The 23,913-nt window shown below is 38.9% G+C and overlaps 1 protein-coding gene across 3 annotated transcripts in view; it reads left to right on the plus strand.

The window, feature by feature from the left end:
* The window catches only part of LOC115502520 (zinc finger protein 345), a 99,139-nt gene that overhangs the window by 64,133 nt on the left and 11,093 nt on the right, over window positions 1–23,913 (plus strand). Inside the window, exons 1-2 of one of the 3 annotated variants that reach the window (XM_030297995.1) lie at window positions 6,652–6,812; window positions 7,612–7,686. The exons of 1 other annotated variant lie outside the window; for it this stretch is intronic. The gene's annotated coding sequence lies outside the window, so the exon portion shown is untranslated. Of the gene's footprint in view, window positions 1–6,651; window positions 6,813–7,611; window positions 7,687–23,913 lie in introns of those variants that run through there. One more of the 3 variants, XM_030297994.1, reaches the window with a different exon arrangement.

Here is a 23,913-nt window from a genome sequence, read left to right on the forward strand (position 1 = left end):
CACCCCTGTCGCACTGCAGACAGTCTCTGCTTTGCCTTTGTGCCCACTGCTTTCTTGCGGTATATTCGATAAACTTCTATCTCCTTTGTTCTGCCTTGGATGAATTCTTTCACCATCCCCATTGTCAGCTTCTACCAGATCTTGTCACCCCACATTTGGTGGCTCCCATCGAATCAGGGGACCCCACAAATATCTTGGCTTGTCAGTTATCTATCTTTAAAATTTACATAAGCACATATCAAATTGTATGAATTTATCTTGCTTAGTTCTTAAAATCCTAACTGAATTAACTCAAAACTCTACACTAAAGACTTTGCAGAAGAAAATGTATGCCCATTCAGGGTGAAAATTATTTTCCTCATTACTGTTGTGTCATGGGACCCCAAGATCAACACTCTGTCCAAGGTTGAACGATTCACTAGAGGAACTCACAGTGAAACAATACAAAGGGAAATTAGCAGAGAAAAGGTGCATGGAACAAAGTCCAGGAAAAACCAGCACATGTTTCCAAGGATCCTTTCCAAGTGAAATCAAAGAGGACATTAATTTCCCCTGCAACAAGTTTTGACAACACATGTGAATGTTGCCAACCAGGGAAGTTCACTAGAGACTCAGTACCTAGAGTTTTTATTGTGTGCTGGTCACATAGGGAGCCTCTGCCAGGCACATACTAGAATTTCAGAAGGAAAGCAGATATTTAACAAATTATATGATTTACACAAACAGGCATAGTGAGCCATTTTTGTCAAATAGGATAGTGTGAATCCCCTCTGGAAATCTAAGTTCTAGGTGCAAGCCAAGGGCCAACTGTGCAAGCAGACATTTCCAGGGATAAGAATTCTCAGGTCTGCTATGCTAAGACTTTTCTGCACACCAGTGTCCTAAACAAAATGTCTGGCTTTCAACAACAACAAAAATTAAAAGGCATATGAAAATACAAGGAAAAAAAAAATCAAGATGTTCCCAAGAGATTAAAAAAAAAATCCTAACTAGACTCAGGTATCCTTAGCTTGTTGCCGTGTAACTTCAATCTATACTCTGTCTTCACATGGTCTTCTTTTGTATGTCTTTTCATCTTCTATTATAAAGACACTTGTCATTGGATTTAGGTCACACCCAGATTATCTAGAATGAACGCACCTAGAGATTCTTAATTATGCCTGAAAAGAAAATTACTTTTACTAAGTAAGGTCACATTCACATGTCTCAGGGTTAGGATATGGACATATCTCTGGGGGCCACAATTTAACCCACTGCAATCTGTTACTATGTTTATTCTTACCCTAATAAATTTCCTTAGAATTCTCATCCTCCCAATATTATTTTTTTTAATTTATTTTTGAGAGAGAGCGCACACGTGCACATACGTGTGAGTGGGGAAGGCAGAGACAGAGGGAGACAGAGCATCTGAAGCTGGCTCTGCACTGACAGCAGAGAGCCCGATGTTGGGGCTCGCACTCATGAACCATGAGATCATGACCTGAGCCGATATCAGGAGTCAGAGGTGTAACAGACTGAGCCACCCAGGCACCCCTCATCCTCTTACTGTTATAAATGACATCTAGATACAACAAATAAATGTTTCTCTTTAACATGGACTGTCTCAGTGGTTTAGGAGAGCAAAGACAAAATTCTTCATCTACCCCTTAAAATTTGCTCATTCCATAGTTTTATTTCAGTAAATAACAATTCTGGTTTTCAGTTACTCAAGCTGAAATACTCGCATGAGCCTAGGTTCTTATCTTTCATTTCCAACATCAAATCTGTTACCTGATTCTTTCAGCTCTATCTTCAAAATATATCTGAAATCCAACTCCTCTCATGACTACCAGTGCAATCACCCAAGACCAAGTTACCATCAACTCTTACCTGGAGTATTCCAACAGCTCATTAGCTAGTTTCCCTGCTTCCTTTTTTTTTTTTTTTTTTTTTTGTCCCCCTACACTGTATTCTCTAATCAGCACCCTGGTCTCTCTCTCTGTTTTTAAAGTTTTAGCTATTTAAGTAATCTCTATACCCCATGTGGGGCTTGAACTCACTACCCCAAGATCAAGAGTTGCACAGTTTTCTGACTGAATCAGCCATGCACCAAGTGATCTCTTTTATTTTATTTTTATTTTTTAAGCTTATCAATTTATTTTGAGAGAGAGCTCAGGAGGGGCAGAGAGAGAAGGAGAGAGAGAGAATCCCAAGCAGGCTGCTCATTGTCAGTGAAGAGCCTGATGCGAGACTTGAACTCATGAACCGTGAGATCATCACCTGAGCCAAAATTAAAAGTCAGACACTTAATGACTGAGCCACCCTGGTACCCCCACCCCCACCCCCAAGTGATCTCTTTTAAATGCAAGTCAGATCATGTCACTCCTCTGTGCAGAACCAACATTGCCTTCACATCTCACTGAGAAAAATAAGCAAAGTTCTTACAATGCTAAGACCTTCCATAATTGGTCCCCTCATTAGCTCCTTCTTCTCATCTACTATTCTTCACTTTGTCACTGGACCAACTTGCTGCTTTTGAATATACCAGGCTTGTAGCCAACCTATGGCATTTCTATTTTGGTGTTTTCTCTGTTTATAATTCGCTTTGTCTAAATACCTTTAAATGCCACTGCTTCTTCTTTTTGGTTTTGCTCAAGTATTTTCTTTTTAGGCTTCTCCTAACTATTCTATTTAAAAGGACAATTCCCAGGGTTCCTGACTGGCTCAGTCAGAAGAGCACACAACTCTTGATCTTGGGGTTGTGAGTTTGAGCCCCACATTGGGTGTAGAGATTACCTAAATAAATAAAACTTAAAAAAAAACAACAACACAGGGGCACCTGGGTGGCTCAGTTGGTTAGGCGACCAGCTTCGGCTCAGGTCATGATCTCACAGTTTGGGAGTTTGAGCCCTGTGTCGGGCTCTGTGCTGACAGCTCGGAGCCTGGAGCCTACTTCAGATTCTGTGTCTCTCCCTCTCTCTCCCTCTCCCCTGCTCATGCTCTATGTCTCTGTGTCTCTCAATAATAAATAAACTTTAAAAAAATTTTAAAAAAACCATAAAATTGCAATTCCCTTGGCACTTGCTATCCCATTTCCAAGCTTTATTTTTCTCTTTAGAGCTTATCTGGAATACTATATATTTCATTTGCATGTTCATTGACCACTTTCCCTGACTAGAATATAAACTCCTTGAGGAAAGGAAATTTTGGCCATTTTTTTTTTCACTGATGCTTTCCTAGAATATAACCTGGCACATATAAAGGCTCAATAGGTCAATTGAGCTGTTAAATCAAAAATACAGTGTTTGACAAGAACAGGAAACATGAACTTTCATAAGTTTTTTGGTGGGAATGGAAAGTGATTCATCTTATGTGGATTGCAAATATTTATACAATGTCTCTGACACAGCACTTCTTAGAGGAATTTATTACAAAGATGCCTGCAAATCTGTGCAAAGCTGAATATATAAAGATATTCATTCTAGAATTGTAGAAACCTGAAAACATCCTAAAAATTCACGAATATGGTATGAAAGTATGACATTTCCCCCACCACAAAATACTATGCCACCGTAAGAACAAGGAGTATGTATTAATATGGGATGTCTCCTAAGAAATAATAGTAAAAAATAAGATGCTTTATATTAAAATTTGTGAAAAATAAAGATAAGCGGCCTTATATACATAGATATGTTGGTATAGTCATAGAATTACTCAAAGTAGTTTACATAAGAAACTAGCCACAGTAGATACATGTAGAGAAGAGAAATAGTGAAAGGGAGACTTCTTTTTTTTTTCACTATAACCTTGTTTACATTTTTAAGATCAATGAAATGATTCCTTTAAAAACAACTGTGAAATGGGGCACCTGGGTTGCTCAGTCGCTTAGGAATCTGACTTCAGCTCAGGTCATAATCTCATGGTTTGTGGGTTCAAGCCCCATGTGGGGCTCCGTGATGATAGCTCAGAGCCTGGAGCCTGTTTCAGATTCTGTGTCTCCCTCTTTCTCAGCCCCTCCCCTGCTCATGCTCACTCTCTCCCTCTTTCAAAAACAAAAAACATTAAAAAAATAAAAATAAAATAAAAACAATTGTGAAAAAAAAAAAGTTGACAGAAAGGAGAGCCAGGAGGAAAGTTACTAAGTTCCTAAGCTAGTAACTTTGAGAGGTGATGAAGGTTGCTGAAATAGGACTGTGAAATGCAGATGTAAAGTATAACCCTGAAGCTTTTAGCAATGGAAAGATAGCAGAATGTAATAAAAAGAAACTGCAGTGTGCAACAATAATAGTTTCAAAAGACTGCAGATTTATGAAGGGCTGAGTGCATATGTAGACTCTGAAAATGAACAGAATATGGTCCTCTAGGATTACTTAAATAAAAGAGGGCACTGATAGAGGAACAATGAGGACAGAAGGGTTCATGTCAACTGAAACTCAAGGAGAGTAAGGCCTATGAAGGAAATCCTGAAAAACATTTCAGGGCCGTCAGCTCTCTCACTGAACATCTATGTTCTGCCTTATTCCACTCACTCTCTTGGACACAACCGCCTTTACCTTTCCTCTATTCACCACCCATGGCCTCTCTTCTTGTTCCAACTTAAAGATTTCATTCAGTTTGGTGATATGATAGTCCATATATAGGAAAATGACCTAAGACTTTAATTCAAGTACCATCCCCAAACTCAGACTGAGCCTGGGCCTTTCAGGACGTTACCATATAAAGAGGAACGAAAGAAGTAACATTTTACCTTAAAGGTTGAGCATATACAATGATATAGCAGAGGGTTGAGAATATCTGAAGCTTGCATCTCAAAGCTGAATCTACTATGCCGTGTAAAGGTTCTAAGTATTTCAGAAATGGAAAAGAGACAGCACTTTACTTTCAGAAATTGGACTATACAGAGAGCTATCCACGCCTAACATGGCTGTGTTGCTCTAGTTCTCCAGCATCACATTGCTGTACAGATTCCTCTGAACATCAATTATTTTTTTATGTTTATTTACTTATTTTGAGAGAGAGATAAAGGCAGAGAGAGAATCCCAAGCAGGCTCCATGCTGTCAGCATAGAGCAAGACACAGGGCTTGATCTCATGAACCATGAGATCATGACCTGAGCTGAAATCAAGAGTCAGACGCTTAACCCACTGAGCCACCTAGGCGCCCCCATCTGAACATCTTTAAGTTGTGGCTGATGCTCCTGTTTGAATTGAACAATCACGTCTCTGAGTGTTTACTCTACCAATGACTCCCAAAGAACAGAGAAGAGTAAATGTCTGGGGGCAAGATTGTGGACAAAACAGGTACCCCTATAGCAAAATGTACCTTGTTTAAAATGTCATACTGATTTGTTATTCTGTTCCAGAACAAATGTTTGGAATCTTAAGTGTTTATATAAGAATGCTGCAAGTTATTTATTATATAAATTATGTAGCTTTTCCCTCTTAAAATTGAAACTCCAGGAAGACATGCCCTTATTATTAGTTTGAACAGGAAATGAGGCTTGCAGGATTCAGATTCCTCCACCATCTCAGCCACCCATGCTGAGATGACCCATATTTAGGTGATCACACAAATACTCATACACTTACCCACAGATCCACACACAATCTTGCCCCACCACATGCACACAATTATTCCAACCTCACACGCCCATGATATGACCCTCTAGCCTCACGAAGTCACACATAGTCTTGATCCCACCACTCTGTTCACACTCACCAATTTTACTCACATGCAGTTTCTCTTACACTCAACTATCCTCCTCCAACCAGTCACACATGTAATCTCACCACTGTCTCACACTTTCTTTGCCTACCTTCAAATACATAACTGGGCTTGAAGATTTCTCCCTTTCAAACTCCCCAGGCTGGTTTGGTCACAGATGCTCCTGTCCACATTCAGGTTCGTTCTCCTGGCTCCCCGACAAGTTCCGAAGCACTCTGCCTCAAGAACATCTTGGTACTCAGGGCAAAGCAGAATTCTGAGCACCATCAGGGCACTTAACTGTGGCCAGCTTCTAGAGGAGGCAGCTTAGGCAGCTTGGCCTGGTCCATCTGGCCATTGGCGAAGGCCAGGACTGGGATTCCCAGGATGCCTGAGAAGGATGCCTGTAGGACCTAGTATGTTACAGGTGAACTACCAAAGCTGGAGAGAGCCGCTCTGAGGGCTGTGTCAACGAAAAATTGCACCAGACAAGTTAAACAGGTAAGGAAGACTTTATGAAAGATTGTTGCAATAGAGAGAGAGAGATTGAACTCAAGTCAGTATATAATACAGCAGGGATTTATATCCAATGCACAGCATGAGGGAGTCAGTGGATAAAAGATTACTAAGAGGAGCGTGGTTAAGTATCAAGGGCAGGGGGATTCTTGCTGAACTAGGGTCTGCAGAGCAAGGACCAGCCATGGTCAACAGGAGTGCTCACAGGAGCCTGTCTACAGTTTGGTCGACGGAGTCCTTAGCTGACGCTCGCGGAAGCCCCCGGAGCGCGGCTCAGCGGGAAGACCCAGTTTTGGCTAGGTCCGGGCTCCACGCCTCGGGGAAATTGGGATATCCAGGCGACAGCTTTCCAGAAACCTGTCGCATTCGTACTACATCTCCCAGAGGCCTCTAGGCTCAGTGCTCCCTCCCGCGAGAACTGGACCTTCTCCTGAGCAGTGGGCGGGATCTTCTGGCGGGTTGGAGCAAACGGCCCCAGGGCGCTGCGGGAGCTCCTGCGTTCGACTTGTTCCAAGTAGAGTAGAGAGGTACTACCTGTACCGAAGGAGGCGTAGGTGAGGTGGCCCGGAGCCCGGGATTGGGCCGGCGTGTCTGGAACCTCTGGCCTGTGCAGGGTGTGTGGGGAGCCAACTGAGAGGGGGAGATTGTGAGGAGGGTGTGTGTCTGAATGTGACTGTGTGCCAGTGTGAGCGTGTACGGAACTGTGAGGGCGGGGAAGGGGGGCTTGATTTGCGGTTATGATTGTTCATGTGTAATGAGGTAATTGTGTGACCGGGTGTTTGCGCGTGTAGGGTTCTTTGACCGCGTTTGTAAAACTGGGTGTCTTCTTGTGTGTGTGTGTGTGTGTGTGTGTGTGTGTGTGTTTATGACCATTTGCTGAACTGTGGGTATGGGATGCCTTAACTGTGAGATCGGTGATTGTGTTTAACCAAGGTGTGTGTATTTGTGATATTATTAGTGTAGGGTGCGTGTGAATTCGTTATTGTCACTGTGTCCCCATGAAGTGTGGCAGTCGGAATGTGAGAGTGTGGGGTGCCTATGACTGCGATTGTGACTGTGTCTGTTCCTGCAGTGTGTATGCTCGTGTGACCATGTGCAGCCAGTTGTGTTTAGGTTTGGGGTGCCTGTGTCCTCGTGGCGTGAGTGAGTTTGTGGGAATATGTGTCCGTATAGCACTGTAGTTGTGGGGCGCCTTTGTGTGCCTTTGTGACTCCAGCGCTCTGTTCTCAGGAGACCTCTGTGAGCTCAGGGAAAGATTCTGCCCAGAACTACAGTCACCCTGCTCTTGTCTTGATGCTGGTGTTGAACAGGCACCCTAGCCTTGCCTGACCTACGTGTATAGGTGACGGGTGGTTGGCTGACCTGGACTCCCAGAAGAGCCTGGTGTTTCCTGACTTCTTTCTTTTTCCCCAGCTCTGCTTTGCTTGCACAGACGCTTCCAGAGTGGAGGAAAGAATGGCTGTTGAAAATCCACAAGGCTCCTGCAAGGTAGTTTGTTGTGTTGTTTCCCCTTTTTCCCTGGAATCCCCTTTTCTTTGTCAGGACTTGACTTGCTTTCCTCCTCTTGAAAATTCTTGTCCATCAGGTGACTTGATCCCTGGAATTTACCCTTTGATAAAATGTGAGTGACTGCACACCCTAACCCCTCACACACCTGATTTTCTCTTACTAAGTTGTCAAATGGTTTAATTTTCCTTTATGCTGTCTTAAAAAAAATACTGTTTCCTCCTACTTGTAAAAGTAAAATATGATTATTTTAAACAATTTCAGAAGTACATCTTTTGAAGAAAATGTCCATTCCCAGTTAAAAACCAATGCTTACTTCTTTGTATTTTCTCCCCACTATGTTTTATGTACATATATAAAATGTGATTTTTAAAAATTGAATTCATTCAGCATTTACCATTATGGCCAACATTTTTTACATAAAATTAAAGTTTTTTCCCACATGATTTAATATTTGAAACATTTTTAGAAGTGCGTATTTTTTTTGAATGCCTCTGGCTTATTTTTTTTGCTCTTAAATTAGATACAGAAATAGCATATCCTACTTATTTGTATTGTTTAATATATAATTGTAAAGACTCATGTAGGGAGTACCTAAGAAATAAAATACAACTATCTCTAAAGAAACCTCTGATGTACCCCTCCACAATCACAAATAACTGTGCTCCTCTGATGATAACCACTGTGATGTTTTCTTTGCCTTACATTTGAATTTTAGTACCTACGTATGCGTTCCAAAATCATATAGGTTTAGTTTATGTCTATTTTCTCTCTTTGTATGAGTAGACATTCTTTTGTGTTTTTTTTAATAAAAAAATGTGAGCTTCATTCATGTTTCCTGTAACTACAGTTAATTTTTTCCATTGTTATATATATATATATATAGAGAGAGAGATATATATATAGATAGATATATGTATATTATCTTGTATGATAGCATCACAATTTACTATTTATCCTTTCTGTTTTTCATGGATATTTGACTTCCAGTTTTTGGTCATAACAAGCATTGTGACCACTAGTATTTTGTGCACATATTTTGGTACACATGTGCTTACATTTCTTTAGCATATATACTAAAATTGTGGTTAAGTTGCTGAGGGATAGAAATTGTACATCTTCAGTTTTACTAGACAACGTCAAACTGTTCTCTAAAGATACTGTGCAAGTGTTTTACTTGTATCAGCAGTTCACAAAGGTTCCTTTCGCTCCACATCCATGCCAGCCCTTGGCATCATCATACTTTTAAATTTTTGACAGTTTGGTGGTTGTCTAATGTTATCACATTTAATTGATAGTTCCTTTATTATCAATGAAATGTAACACCAATTCTTGCCCACCTGGGCGTCCTTTTTTATAAAATGCTTGTTGAAATGTTTTGCCAAATTTTAATTGGGTTGTTTTTCTCTGATTATAGCAATTGATATATATATGTGTATATATCTTCTGTATAATAATATTTTCTTCTGCTCTGGCTTAGTTTTTCATTCTGGTGCCTTTAGGTGAATATAGAGGTTCTGGTGCCTTTTGATGAATATAGAGGTTCTGGATTTAAATGTAAGGAATCTTTTTTCGTAGTTAGTTCTTGTTTAAGAAATTTTCTGCTACGTAGAGGTAATGAAGATTTTCTCATGTTCTCTTCTAGAAGCTTTCTAGCCGTTGGTTTTAACATGTAGGTCTTTACACTACCTGGAATTGATTCCTGTAGGTAGTGATTTAATTTCATTTTATCCCCCATGTGGGTATCCAATTGTTCCAGTATCATTTACTGAAAAGTTCATCTTTCTACACTGATTGACGATACCATTTTAGTAAAAAAAATCAAGTGACCACCTATGTCTACATGTATTTTGGGAGATTATATTCTGTTTCATTGCTCTATTTTTCTCTCCTTGCAGCAATATCATGCTATCTTATTCGCTGTAACTTTATAATATTTAGAGCAAGTCCTCTTTTGTTCCTCAAGAGTGTCTTGGCTGTTTGTGTTCTTATGCATTTCCATATAAATTTTTGAAATAGCTTGGTTGCACTCAGGCATCTTTTGTGATTTAGATTGAATTGCATTGTATCTATAATTGTATAAATAGAAATTTGGGGAATCTTGGGGTGACTGGCTGGCTCAGTCGGTTAAATGTCCAACTCTTGATTTCGGCTCAGGTCATGATCTCATGGTTTGTGAGATTGCACCCCCCATTCAGCTCTGCACTGACAGTGTGGAGCCTGCTTGAGATTCTCTCTCTCCCCTCTCTCTGCCCTCTCTCTCCCTCTCTCTTAAAATAAATAAAAGACATTTTAAGTTTTTTAATGTTTATTTTTGAGGGAGAGCGAGCGAGCAAGGGAGGGGCAGAGAGAGATGGAGACACAGAATCTGAAGCTGTCTCCAGGCTCTGTGTTGTCAGCACAGAGCCCAATGCAGGGCTCAAACCCATAACCCATGAGATCATGACTTGAGCCAAAGTTGGATGCTTAACTGACTGAGGCACCCAGGCACCCCAAGACATTTTTTAAAATCTTGAAAAAAAAAAGAAATTTGGGGAATCTTCTAATAATACAAGCCTCTCAATTAACTTAGGTCTTCTTATTGTTTCTCAACAAGGTCTTGCTTATCTCCTGTAAATATTCCCAGGCAATTAGGAATCATATAATCCATTCTATAGTATTTCCTTTTTGCATTGAGTGCCAGGAATCTGAGCACTTCAAATAATGATCAATCCTAGTAATAATTTTAGCCTGGGTTTTTGATATTGAGTACCTATTACCTATGACCTTTGTATATTATTAAAACATTTTTTTTTCTTTAATTCTTAGTCTCCTCAAATACATTTTTGAAACTGGGGACATTGGGTCGTCTATGTGGCTCAGTCGGTTAAGCATCTGACTTCGGCTCAGGTCATGATTTCACGGTTCACCGGTTCGAGCCTTGGCGTTGGGCTCTGTGCTGCCAGCTCAGAGCCTGGAGCCTGCTTCAGATCCTGTAGATCCTGAAGGCTCCAGTTGCTTCAGATTCTGTGTCTGAAGCAGGCTCCACTTGCTTCCAGATTCTGTGTCTCCCTGTCTGTCTATGTCCCTCCCCCACTCGTGCTTGCGCTCTCTCTGTCTCTTAAAAATAAATAAAAACATTAAAAAAAGAGAGAGAAAGGAAGTAGGGATATAAAAATTAGGAAGGGGGCGCCTGGCTGGCTCAGTCAGTGGAGCATGCAACTCTTGATCTCAGAGCTATGAGTTTGAGCCCACGTTGGGTGTGGAAATTACTTAAAAATAAAATCTTAAAAAAAGTAGGTATAGACTTAGATACAGATAGATGCTTACTGTCTAATATTTTTATGTTAATAACATTTTGGTCCAATCAATTCTGTTTTGTATGGTACTTTTACTGTTCTCTTCATATTATGTTTTATAACTGCCCTTACCTCTTCCCACTACCCTCCACTATCCTTTGTCAGGTAGTTTCTGCCTCTGCATCTTTGCCATCTGTTCTCACTAACTGTTTAGTTTAAATATTGGCTCCTTCAGGAAAAGAAAGAAACACCATATCTCAGATTATTTTACCTATGCTATTCTCTCAATAACACGGTGTAAAAAGTATGGGCTCTGGTATCAGATGTAGCTTCTGATCTCAGCTGCACCACCTGTGAGCTGTTTAACCTGCAAATGAGAGGCTCTCATTCTCACTCAGTGTTGAGAATGAAATCAGATATGTGTGGAACACTTAGTACACATCAGAAGTTCGGTAAATGTTAGCTCCCTTTCTCTATTTCTCATTCTTGGGAACTTTATATCAATTACAGTTTAAAGCCCTTAACTAAAGGCCTTTTGGTGGTTCCCAAAGGATCTTTTATTTTAAATTGAGGTATAATTGACATGTAACATTATATTAGTTTCAGATGTACAACATAGTGTATTGGTATTTGTATATATCTTGAAATGACCTCATGGTAAGTCTAGTTAATATCATCACCATACATAATTTTTTCCTGTGATGAAGAGTTTTAAGATTTACGCTACTAGCAGCTTTTAAATATGCAATACAATATTATTAACCGCCCATGACTTATTTCTTTTACAACTGGAAGTTTGTACCTCTTGAGCCCCTTTTTCCTATTTCACATCCCCCACCCCTGGTCTCTGGCAACTATCAACTATTTTCTGTGTCTACAAGGTTGGCCTTTATTCAGATTCCGTATGTAAGTGAGGGGGTGCCTGGGTGGGTCAGTCAGTTAAGTGTCTGACTTTGACTCAGGTCATGATCTCCCGGTTCATGAGTTCGAGCCCCACATCAGGCTCTCAGCTGTCAGCATGGAGCCTGCTCCTCTGTCCGTGCCCCCCTGCCCCTCCCCCACTCACACACTCTCAAAAATAAACAAACATTAAAAAAATAAATTCCACATGTAAGGGAAAGTATATGGTATTTATTTTGTCTGACTTACTTCACTTAGGATGATGACCTTGAGGTCCATCCATGTTGTCATAGATGGCAAGATTTCACTCATTTTTATGACCGAATAATAATATAAAATCTCTTTATTCATCCACTCACTCAGTGGATGGGTCACTCAGATTGTAAACAATCTTGGCTATTGTAAACAATGCTGCAGTGAACATGGTCTCATATGTCTTTCTGAATTAGTGTTTTCATTTTCTTTGGATACTCAAAAGTGGAATTGCTGGTTCATATGGGAATTCTGTTTTTAATTTTTTGAGTCCTTACTGTTTTCTGTAGTGGCTACACCAATTTACATTCCTACCAATAGTGTATAAGTGTTCCTTCCCTTTTCTCCGTATTTTCCTCAACATGTTATTCCTTGTCTTTTTGATAATAGCCATGCTAACAGTTGTGAGATGATATCTCACTGTAGTTTTGATTTGCATTTCCCTGATGGTTAGTGATGTTGAGTATCATTTCATGTACCTGTTGGCCATCTGTATGTCTTCTTTGGAGAAATGTCTATTCAGATTCTCTTCCCATTTTTAAAATAAAATAGGTTCTTTGCTATTGAGTTATACTTTCTTTATATATTTTTGATATTATCATATACCCTTGTCAGATGTATGATTTGCAAATATTTTCTCCCCTTTTTATTCTCCCCTTTTTATTTCCTTTACTATTCAGAAGATTTTTTTTTGTTTGATATAGTCCACTTTTTAAAAAATATTTAGAGGGGCGCCTGGGTGGCGCAGTCGGTTAAGCGTCCGACTTCAGCCAGGTCACGATCTCGAGGTCCGTGAGTTCGAGCCCCGCGTCAGGCTCTGGGCTGATGGCTCGGAGCCTGGAGCCTGTTTCCGATTCTGTGTCTCCCTCTCTCTCTGCCCCTCCCCCGTTCATGCTCTGTCTCTCTCTGTCCCAAAAATAAAAAAAAAAAACAAAAAAAAAACAAAAAAACAAAAAAACGTTGAATAAAAAATATTTAGAGAGAGAGAGTGTGTGTGTGTGTGCACTCTCATGCACGAATGGGGGAGAGGCAGAGGCAGAGAGAATCCCAAGCAAGCTCCATGCTCATTGCAGACCCTGACATGGGGTTTGACCCCACGAACTGTGAGATCATGACCTGAGCTGAAATCAAGAGTCAGACCCTTAACCTGAGCCACCCAGGTGCCAGTCCACTTGTTTATTTTTGCTTTTGTTGCCTTTGCTTATGGGGTTATGTCCAAAAAATAATACCTAAGACCAATGTCAAGGAGCTAACAGCCTCTGTTTTCTTCTAGGAGTTTTATGGTTTCAGGTTTTACATTCCAGTAAAATAATTTTGAATTAATTTTTTATATGGTGTTAAGATAATAATCTAGTTTCACTCTTTCCATGTGGCTGTCTAGTTTTTCCAACACCATTTATTAAAGAGACTGTCCTTTCCTTTTTGTATATATTTGGATCCTATGTTGTAAACTTTTTGACCATAGTTTATTTTTGGGTTTCTGGTGCATAGGTTTATTTCTGGGTCTGTATTCTGTTCCATTGATCTGTGTGTCTGTTTTTATGCCAATACCATACTTTTTTGATTACTATATCAAAACAATCATATACAGTACTTTAAAATCCGGGAGCATGATGTATCCAGCCTTATTCTCCGAAGGATCTTACAGGCAAATTTTGCTCCCCAAATGCCTTGTAAATCATTGAGAGCCAGGATTATGCATTTCAATTCTCTTATATACATAACTTTTAATCCATTTTAAGTTTGTTTTGCTGTGTATTGAGGATCTAAATTCAATTATTTTTCATTTACTCAGTATTGTTCCAGTGTCTTGTATCCAGTAATAATTTATTTCCTTTTCCATTACTTTGCATTACCTTCTTGGTGTTATATTATTTAAATAGGCTGTATCCTCTATTTGAAAGTTTTTTAATTTAAAATTTAAAAAACTGTACTTGTACCTATGCCATGTTTAGATCATTTCCTTTTACAAATCTTTGAATACCGATCAAATATGTCACTTTTTTCTGAAGATAGCTGTATTCTCTGTTCCTTTCATTGCAAAATAATTATTACAACAAATTTAGAAAATGCAGAGAAGCAGAAATAAAAAAAACAAAGGTCATCTGTAGTCCTACCAATTAACGATTGCTGTCACATTGTTAGAGCAAATACTTAGAATTCTTTTTTTAATGTGATCATACTATGGTCACTGACCTTTAACCCATGTTTATCATGCCTAAGTACCTTATGAATAGCTGTCGTGTTTTTACACATTTATCTTTGTCGTGAGTTGTAATGGTCTGGTAGTGTTACCATTTTATCAAGCCTCTTTTGTTGAATGTGGTTTGCTTATAAACTGTTGCCTTTGTAAACAAGTATCCTCTTAGCCTGAATGGCTAAAATTCTTAACTTCTATTTTTAGTTAAGTAATAATTATATATATAGTCAATGAATATATCTTTTTATACAAATAATTTATATGTTATGGAGGAGCTCAAGTTCCATGTGACCACAGTCTCCAATCCCAGTTGTATATCCAAAGTTCCCAAAGGTAGCTACTGTTAAAAATTATTTATCCTTTTTACCTTTATCCTATACATTTAAGTATATGGACACATGTATGTGGTAATGTTTTGTCACTTAAAAGTTTATCTATATGAAAAGAATTATAAGTATATCCTGCAAAATGTGGAAAGTAACTGCATTATAGAATTGGTCCAAGGTTTAAGTTGGTTCATGTAAAATCCTTAGAACAGGATTCTTAGCACATTCACTTAGAACTTCCACTTAGTGTGAGTTGTTTGGTAATTATTGTTACTATTTTGAAATTTGCTTTATTATTCTGTGTGGAGAATTGTTCACATAAGTATAGAACTATCTCACTTTAATTGCTTCATGTAAAGCCATATTTTGTAGCACTGTGGTATGTTTAATCATTCTTTGGTTTTTAAACATTTAGATTTTATATAGTTATCACTGTGGCAAGCACTGTTCCAGTGAATATTTATGTACAGGCATTCTCTAAGGTATATACTAAGAGTAAAATTATGGGGACAATAGAGTACACATATTTTAAACTTCAGTAAATATTTCCAAGTTAAACTTCACAATAGCTTGTTCACCTCACAGTACTCCTAGCTGTCTCTGACAGAACCTGTTTCTCCACTTCTAGTTAGTTTACTTATGGCTACATAAGGTGCAAAAAAGCACTTGCAACAAATAGGGACAGAGGATTAATGATTTCTTTTAATTTAATCTAGTTATTCTTAACCTTGGTTATTGATGTCTGGGTCCCACCCACAGCAATTCTGATTTTAATTCATCTGGGATATGGCCTAGGCATCATCATTTTAAAAAAAGCACTGATGATTCTAGAATGCTATCCACAGTTGAGAACTAATGACTTAAAAGCTCATACAAGGTGACAAGAAAAACACTGAGATGCAATTTGTCTGCAGTGGGGTTCAAGCTCTAGAATTTTTTAAAAGCTACCCAATTGGGGTGCCTGGGTGGCTTAATTGGTTAAGCATCTGCCTTCAGCCCAGGTCATGATCTCACAGTTTGTGAGTTTGAGCCCTGTGTCCGGCTCTGTGCTGACAGCTCAGAGCCTGGAGCCTGCTTTGGATTCTGTGTCTCCCTCTCCCTCTCTCTGCCCCCTCCCCAGCTTGTGCTCTCTCTCTCTCTCTCTCTCTCTCTCTCAAAAATAAATAAACATTTTTAAAAAGCTACCCAATTGATTCTGATTGCAGTGAGAGTTAATCACTGACTTAGGCAAATCATGATTCATTTTCTGGAGCTGCTGGGTACTGTAGCTATCAAAAATAAAAACAAAACCAGTCTTGTAGCAAGGAAGTAGAGGAGGGATGATTTTGAAGGAGGCAGTCAACAATGCCTGCCATACCTGTGCTCTTGCCAGCAATTAATATGAAACTGTCATTGGTCATTTTAGCAGTGTTTTGGGAGAAAACCTAAAGCATATAGTATACACACATGCTTAATCAGCAGTCTTCATGTTTTTCTTTTTTTTTTTTTTTTTTAAATTTTTTTTTTCAACATTTTTATTTATTTTTGGGACAGAGAGAGACAGAGCATGAACGGGGGAGGGGCAGAGAGAGAGGGAGACACAGAATCGGAAACAGGCTCCAGGCTCTGAGCCATCAGCCCAGAGCCTGACGCGGGGCTCGAACTCACGGACCGCGAGATCGTGACCTGGCCGAAGTCGGCCGCTTAACCGACTGCGCCACCCAGGCGCCCCAGTCTTCATGTTTTTCAAAAGCAAGCCTTGAGTTTTGTGAATCTTACATACTTCATTAAATTTTTTGTAGTCTGTTTTTATCTTCATTAATCCTTTCCTGCTGTTTTTTGAGATTCTTTTGTTAGAGTATTGAATTCTGATCAGTTTTATTTTATTTTTTTAACGTTCAGTGTTACTAATTTTTATCTTTGTAATTTTCCCATGTCCAGATTTTTTTATATATATTGCTCTCCTTTTTACTTCATTTCTAGTATCTTGTATTTCTATTTAGTTTCATATTTAATGTGAGAATTATTAATAATATGTCTTGTTTTGGGTAACTTTTCCATTTTGATTAAATTTCAAACTTGTAGAAAATTTACAAGAATAATACAAAGTAGTCTTGTGTACTCTTTACTCAGACTCACCAATAGTTTTATTTTGCCCTATCTACATTATCATTCCTATATGTGCTTGCAGTTGTTCTCTTTATATATACATGTGCACACACACTTACACAATACACACATTTTACCTGAACTATTTAAGAATAAGTTGTGGATGTTTGCTTGTTTACTCTTAAACACATCAGTGTGTTATTTCCTCAGAACAAGAGCATTCTCTTATATAACCACAGTACACTTATTAAAGTAAGAAACTTTAACAATTATGCAATACAGTTATTTAACAGTCTATATTCAAGATTTTTCACTAGTCCTAATTTCTTTGTAGCAACTCACCCTACCCTCATCCTCTATCCCCAGGCACTGTCCAGGATACAGTCTAGGATCACACATTGAATCATTGAATTTAATATCATGTCTTTTTGTAGTCTTCTTTACCTGGAAGAGTTTCTCTTTCTCTGTGTTTCATGACCTTGACATTTTTGAAGAGGGTAGGCAAGTTATTTTGTAAAATGTCCCTCAGTTAGGGTTTGTCTTATGGTTCCTAATACTTATATTCAGGTTATAAAATTCATGGCAGGAATACAACAAAAGTGATTGTATCCTTCTCAGTGCATCCTATCGGGATACCTCATGTTGACTTGTCCCGTATTTGGAGATGTTGACTTTGATAATTGGTTAAGGTAGTATCTACTATGTTTTTTCACTATAAAGGTAATAGTTGTCTCTGTAATGTTATGTTGCATATGGGAGATATGTTAAAAGTGTAAATGATTTTCCACAAACTTTCACATACTACTTCTAGCATCCATTGGTATTACTTTCTGGATCCATTATTACTATGATGCTTTCAAGATTTTTTTTGTTTTATTTGTTTTGTTTTTGTTTTTGTTTTTTTACTTCCATCATTTTGTCTATATTAATTAATTGGCATTTTATCATAAAGAAGAGTGGTCCCTTCTTCACTACTTACTTATTCATTTGTTATGTCAGTATAAATTCATAGATTTTTATTTTGCTCAATGAGGTATAATCTTTTACTATTTAGTCTGATACTCTAATTGTTCTGGATTTGGCCACCAGTAGCCTATTCAGGGTGACTTCTGCATCCTTTTAACTTTCTATATGATTCTTTGAGACTTTCCTTACTTTCTGGTACAACAAGTTGCAATAGGCTCGTATCCAGACACTTTCTTAGCTCCAGCCAGAATTGAACCATTTCTCTAAAGAGCCTGGTTCCTTGCAGTAAAGAATGTGTAGAAACCAAGATCTGGTTGCTAGGACTATAGTATTCATTCTAGTTTTATCCTGTTCCACATTTGTATCTTCCTTCTCCAATAATTAAAAACCTGACTCTCGGGGCGCCTGGGTGGCGCAGTCGGTTAAGCGTCCGACTTCAGCCAGGTCACGATCTTGCGGTCCGTGAGTTCGAGCCCCGCGTCAGGCTCTGGGCTGATGGCTCAGAGCCTGGAGCCTGTTTCCGATTCTGTGTCTCCCTCTCTCTCTGCCCCTCCCCCGTTCATGCTCTGTCTCTCTCTGTCCCAAAAATAAATAAAAAAAACGTTGAAAAAAAAAATTTTTTAAAAACCTGACTCTCACATGCTCATTATATTTACTAATTTGTTCAATTCTAGAATATACAAAAATAGTTGTGGAACTGCTAACCTATACAATAACAAATATCAAATACTAAGTGTAGTTCAGTATTTGTTTATAGTTCTCTTTGTTTAGAGTAAGGATAATAGTTAAAATACTGTGTTCAAATTTACTTGGGTTTATTTTTTTATTCCCTCCTTCAGTGCGGTTGTATTATTCATTTGAAATACATTTAGATTTATTTGTTCCTGTTTGTATGTGTTTGACTTTTCAAAAATTATCGGTTCATTCTGACTGATTTGATTATAGGAATTGGTAAAGCATTAACATGGTTCCAAAAGTTAAAACTATACAAAAAGGTACAGCTGGAACATGTCACTCTGCTCAGAACCCTTGTTTTAGTGAATATTATGCACTGAATTGTGTCCCTACAAAATTCATATGTAGAAGCACTAACTCCCAGTACCTTAAATGTGACTGTATTTGGAGATAGGTCTTTTAGAGAGATAATTAAGTTAAAATGAGGCTGTTAGGGGGTACTCTAAACCAACCTGACTGATACCCTTTTATGAGGGGAAATTTAGACACAAAAGGAGACACGGGGGATGCTCATGTACAGAGGAAAGACCATGTGAGGACAGTGAGAAGGTGGTTATTTGCAAACCAGGGAGAGAGGCTTCAAAAGAAGCCAAACTCTCCAACACCTTGTGCTTGGATTTCTAATCTTCAGAATTGTGAGCAAATAAATTTCTGTTGTTTATACCACCCAGTCTGTGGTATTTTGGTATGGAAGCCCTAGCAAACTAATAGTATGTTATTTCCTCCTGGCTCATAGCATAAATCTGTCTCCCTGGAAAATGTTGAGGTTGGACCCTTGTTATAGGTCTAATGGCAACAGAATGGTTCTGTTGTATCTTGAGGAGAATGAGCATGACCTTTTAAGTTACTGCTCCAGGTGATGCTATCATAGGATTTTCAATCAGAGGAAAGCTACTTTCCCAGACACTGGATTGCAAGTTACTTCCACTGTTAAGAGAGTCCCCAAAAGACTTGGTGGGGGGGGCTCAAGATTGTCAGTTTCATCTGGGTCCCAACTAGATGTCCCCATTCCATATTTAAGCAACAATTTTTTTTAATGTTTATTTATTTTTGAGAGAGAGAGAGAGAGAGAGCACGAGCAGGGGAGAGGCAGATAGAGGGAGACACAGAATCCGAAGGAGGCTCCAGGCTCTGAGCTGTCAGCACAGAGCCTGATGTGGGGCTCGAACCCACAGACTGTGGACAGTGAGATCATGACCTGAGCCGAGGTTGGACGCTTAACTGGCTGAGCCACCCAGGAGGCCCTAAGGATCAAATTTTTTACCAGTTAGTCGTCTAACTTTTACATGAAAAATATGGCAAGACTGAATTCAACTATTATCATAAGTCAGCAGCCTGCACAATTTTATGTTTGATTTTCAGCAATATCAGCCCTGTGACTTCAAGAAATGGAGACTCTTTGGATTTGCATGGACGTGCTCTGGTTCTCAAGACTGTGACTTGAACTCAGAGTTAACAGACCCAATCTTGTCAATTTCTCTTTGTAAGCACTGGAATGAACTCACATGAATTCACATTTCACACCACAGCCCTTATAAGTCATCATTACTACAATAAAGGTCAAGATATATGGCTCCCAAGATATATGCTTTAGTCGGCATTTTATCACGATCAAACACAGCTTGATTAATTGTGATCCCACTGCATGCCATGGATTTTTAGCATCCCAAATGCTATCCACAAGGAGCTTTATCTGTAGTCAAGCCCAAAGGATTAGTAAACATTTGGAAAAGGATAGAATAGTTCAGTGCAACAAAGATGTAAGGAATGGCTGAAAGGCATGACCTAACTAATCCCCAAATCCCATCTTTACAGGCCTGTCTCCTGGGACCACTTTAGGTACCAATTCTGTTGCTGTCAGGATCCCATCAAGAGACAGGAAACACATAATAATTTGAACTGGGGAAGTTCAATATGAAGAATTATTAACTAATGAGACTGGAGTAACATAGGATTGTCTAGTAATCCGTAAAGAGAACACTAAAGACCATATGAATAGCATATATAAAAAGCTGCCATCACTTTAATGGTTGAAATGGAGTTCCCAAGGAAGCCCAGGGCTGAAATCCAGACCTTGTTGGAGAGGGCACAGTCGTGGTTCACTAAATGACAGAGTAGTCACAGTGGTGTAGGGTTGGGACTAAGGTGAGGCCACTAAGGTATCAGGGTGCAAAAGTTAAGGAAGCAGTCACTCTCAGGTATCAGCTCTACACTTTCATGACCCTGAGTAGGAGTGCCTCAAATTTGGCACCCTAGTTGCCTCATTCGTAAGGGGGTACTCGTCCTCAGGGTCATAGAAGTGCAGGGTTGGCACCTGAGTGAGTGTTTGCTTAAATTTTGTGTTCTAGATACCTCGTTTGCCTCTCTAAGGTCCTATCCCTGCCTTGATGCTGCACTGGCAGCACTTGTTGGAAGTACCTCCTCTGGAATTTGCTGGAAATCTGCCCTCTAGGGTAGGGTGTGGAGTCTTACCAGGAGCATGTGCTACAAAACTGCCAAAGAAAACTGCTGGCTAATGGATGTTATTGGCCACCTTGTGCTTTAAGAGCTGGGAGCTAGAGGAGTTGCTTACACTGAGGGAACCAGGTAAAGCCATCCAACTTGCAGGAGCTGGGCACGTGGGCAGCTTCATGTGCTGCACGAGGGCACTGGACAAGCCTGACAGGCAAGCACGCCAGAATCTAGAGGGAATAGTCTACCTGCAGTGTCTTTCTAACATCTTTTTCTTTGGGGCGCCCGGGTGGCACAGTCAGTTAAATATCTGACTTTGGCTTAGGTCATGATCTTACGGTTTGTGGGTTCGAGCCCCGCATTGGGCTCTGTGCTGACAGCTCAGAGCCTGGAGCCTACTAAGGATTCTGTGTCTCCCTCTGTCTCTGCCTCTCCTCTCTCTCTGCCTCTCCTCACACTCTGTCTCTCTCTCTCAAAAATAAAAATTAAAAACAAACATCTTTTACTGACAAAGCTTAACATTGTGCTGACAAAGGAAAATATTCAAATAGACCTGATCTGTCTGCATTTACAAAGTAGGCAGTAAAGGATGAATTGGGGATCTGAGAGGCAATAAGTTGATAACTAGCATATAGTCTTTAAAGAGTTTTAAAGTTAGGGGCACCTGGGTGGCTCAGTCAGTTAAGCGTTCGACTTCAGGCTAGGTCATTATCTCACAGTTTGTGGGTTTGAGCCCCGCATTGGGCTCTGTGCTGACAGGTCAGAGCCTGGAGCCTGCTAAGGATTCTGTGTCTGCCTCTCCCCCACTCATGCTCTGTCTCAAGAATAAATAAACATTAAAAAAATTTAAAGTTAATTTTAACTTATGTATGGTGTGAGATAGAGATATTATCCCTTTGTATATGGATATCTGATTTTTTTTAACAGCTTTTTTTGGAGAATCCATCTTTTGTTCACTGTTGTCGTGCCAGGTTCATAAGTTTCTGTGTATGAGTGTATTCTTGGCTCAGTCTTCTGTGACATAGTTCTCTATTTTATTCTCTGTGCCAATGCCACAGTCAGTATTGTATGATAGTAAATCTTGATATCTGATAGAGCAAGTCCTTCCAACTTATTTTTAAGGAATGCCCCTTAGTCTTCTGTATATACGTTAGAAAATCATCTTGTAAAGGTCTATGAATAACTTGTGATTTTGGTTACAATTGCATTAAATACATAGATTACTTAGGAGAATTGGTGGCTTTATAAAATTGATGCTTCCTTTTAATAAGAAATGACATTCTGTATATTTAGGTATTGTTTAATATCTCAGTCCACTTTTATAATTCTGTCCGTATATTATACATTTCTCAGTATTTTGTGTGATGCTATTTATAAATAAAATGTATTTTTTTCTTTTTTTCTTCTTTCTTTCTTTCTTTCTTTCTTTCTTTCTTTCTTTCTCTCTCTCTCTCTCTCTTTCTTTCTTTCTTTCTCTCTCTTTCTCTCTCTTTCTTTCTTTCTTTCTTTTCTTTCTTTTCTTTCTTTTCTTCTCTACACCCAACATGGGGCTTCAATTTATGACTCTAAGATCAAGAGTCACACGCCCTGCTGACTGAACCAGTCAGATGCCCTAAATAAACTGTATTTTTCTAATTTTGTTGCTGGTTTGTAGAGATGAAGTTGGCCTTTGTTTTCTGGTTTATTTCTGAGACTTCTGCAAAATCTCTTTCTAAATATAACGTCTGTTAGAGAATCTTTTGCATTGTTTCCTTATAGGCAGTCATAAGATCTGCAAACGTCAGTTTCATTTCTTGTTTTCCAATGCTTTATATATTTTACTTGCTACAAATTTTAAGGACTTGTACTTACTATTTCATCATTTGGCATATTCTTTCCTATATTTTATAGGTACCATTCATCTGTATAAGGAAATTTCCTTCTACTCACAGACTTTTAAGTTTTTTTTCTTTTTAATAATTGGATGTTGAATTTCATTGAATTATTTTCTGCCTATTAAATTGTGCCTTTTCTTTTTAATCTGTTAATGTAGTTAATTATATTAACATATTTTATTTTTTAAGTCTTCTCTAATGTTTATTTTTGAGAGAGAGAGAGACAGAGTGTGAGCAGGGGAGTGGCAGAGACTGAGAGGGAGACACAGACTCTGAAGGCTTCAGGCTCTGGGCTGTCAGCATAGAGCCTGATGTGGGTCTCGAACTCAGGAACCATGAGATCATGACCTGAGCCAAAGTCAGATGCTTAACCTACTGAGCCACCCAGGCACCCCAATATATTTTCTTTTTTTATGTTAATTTTTTTGAGAGTGAGTGCTAGTGAGTGGGGAGGGACAGAGAGAGAGGGAGAGAAAGAATCCTAAGCATGCTCTGCACTGTCTGTGCAGAGCAGGACTCAGGGCTTAATCTCATGAACCTGAGTCGGGCACTCAACTGACTGAGCCACCCAGGTGTCCCTATATTAACATATTTTCTAATATTGGAGGAATCTTATCTTCTTTGACTAAAATAAACTTAGTTATAATGTTTTTTTGTTGTATCTGGTTTGCTAGAATTTTGTTTTCAATTTTTGTAAATATGTTCATAAGTTAGATCAGCCTGAAATTATTCTTTTACATATAGGCATTTTCTTATTTGGCATCATGGCTATATTAGTTTTATCAGATAAATTGGAGAAAGTACAGTTTCTTTTTTAAAATTTAAAGTTTTGTACATTCAGGCATGTATAAAATATATTCTAGGTTTGAATTTAGTAAAGTGTATCCCCTCCCCGGGTCTCCCAAGAGATGAGAAGGCAAATTGATGTATGGAACACTATATTGCCCGTTAGCATCTTCAGTGACACAGTGCTATGTCCAGGAAACCATGAAATATGCCCATGAAGGGTGTCCTTTATATATAACATGACTTTTTCTTGCGAAAATACAAAGGAAAGTAGAGTAAGCTCTAACAATTTTCTAAATACTCACCTTGCCCTTTTTTTTCTTTTCAAATAAAGGATGACTCTTTAGTATATA

Source organism: Lynx canadensis, chromosome E2 (assembly GCF_007474595.2).
Source record: "Lynx canadensis isolate LIC74 chromosome E2, mLynCan4.pri.v2, whole genome shotgun sequence".
Lineage (NCBI taxonomy): Eukaryota > Metazoa > Chordata > Mammalia > Carnivora > Felidae > Lynx > Lynx canadensis.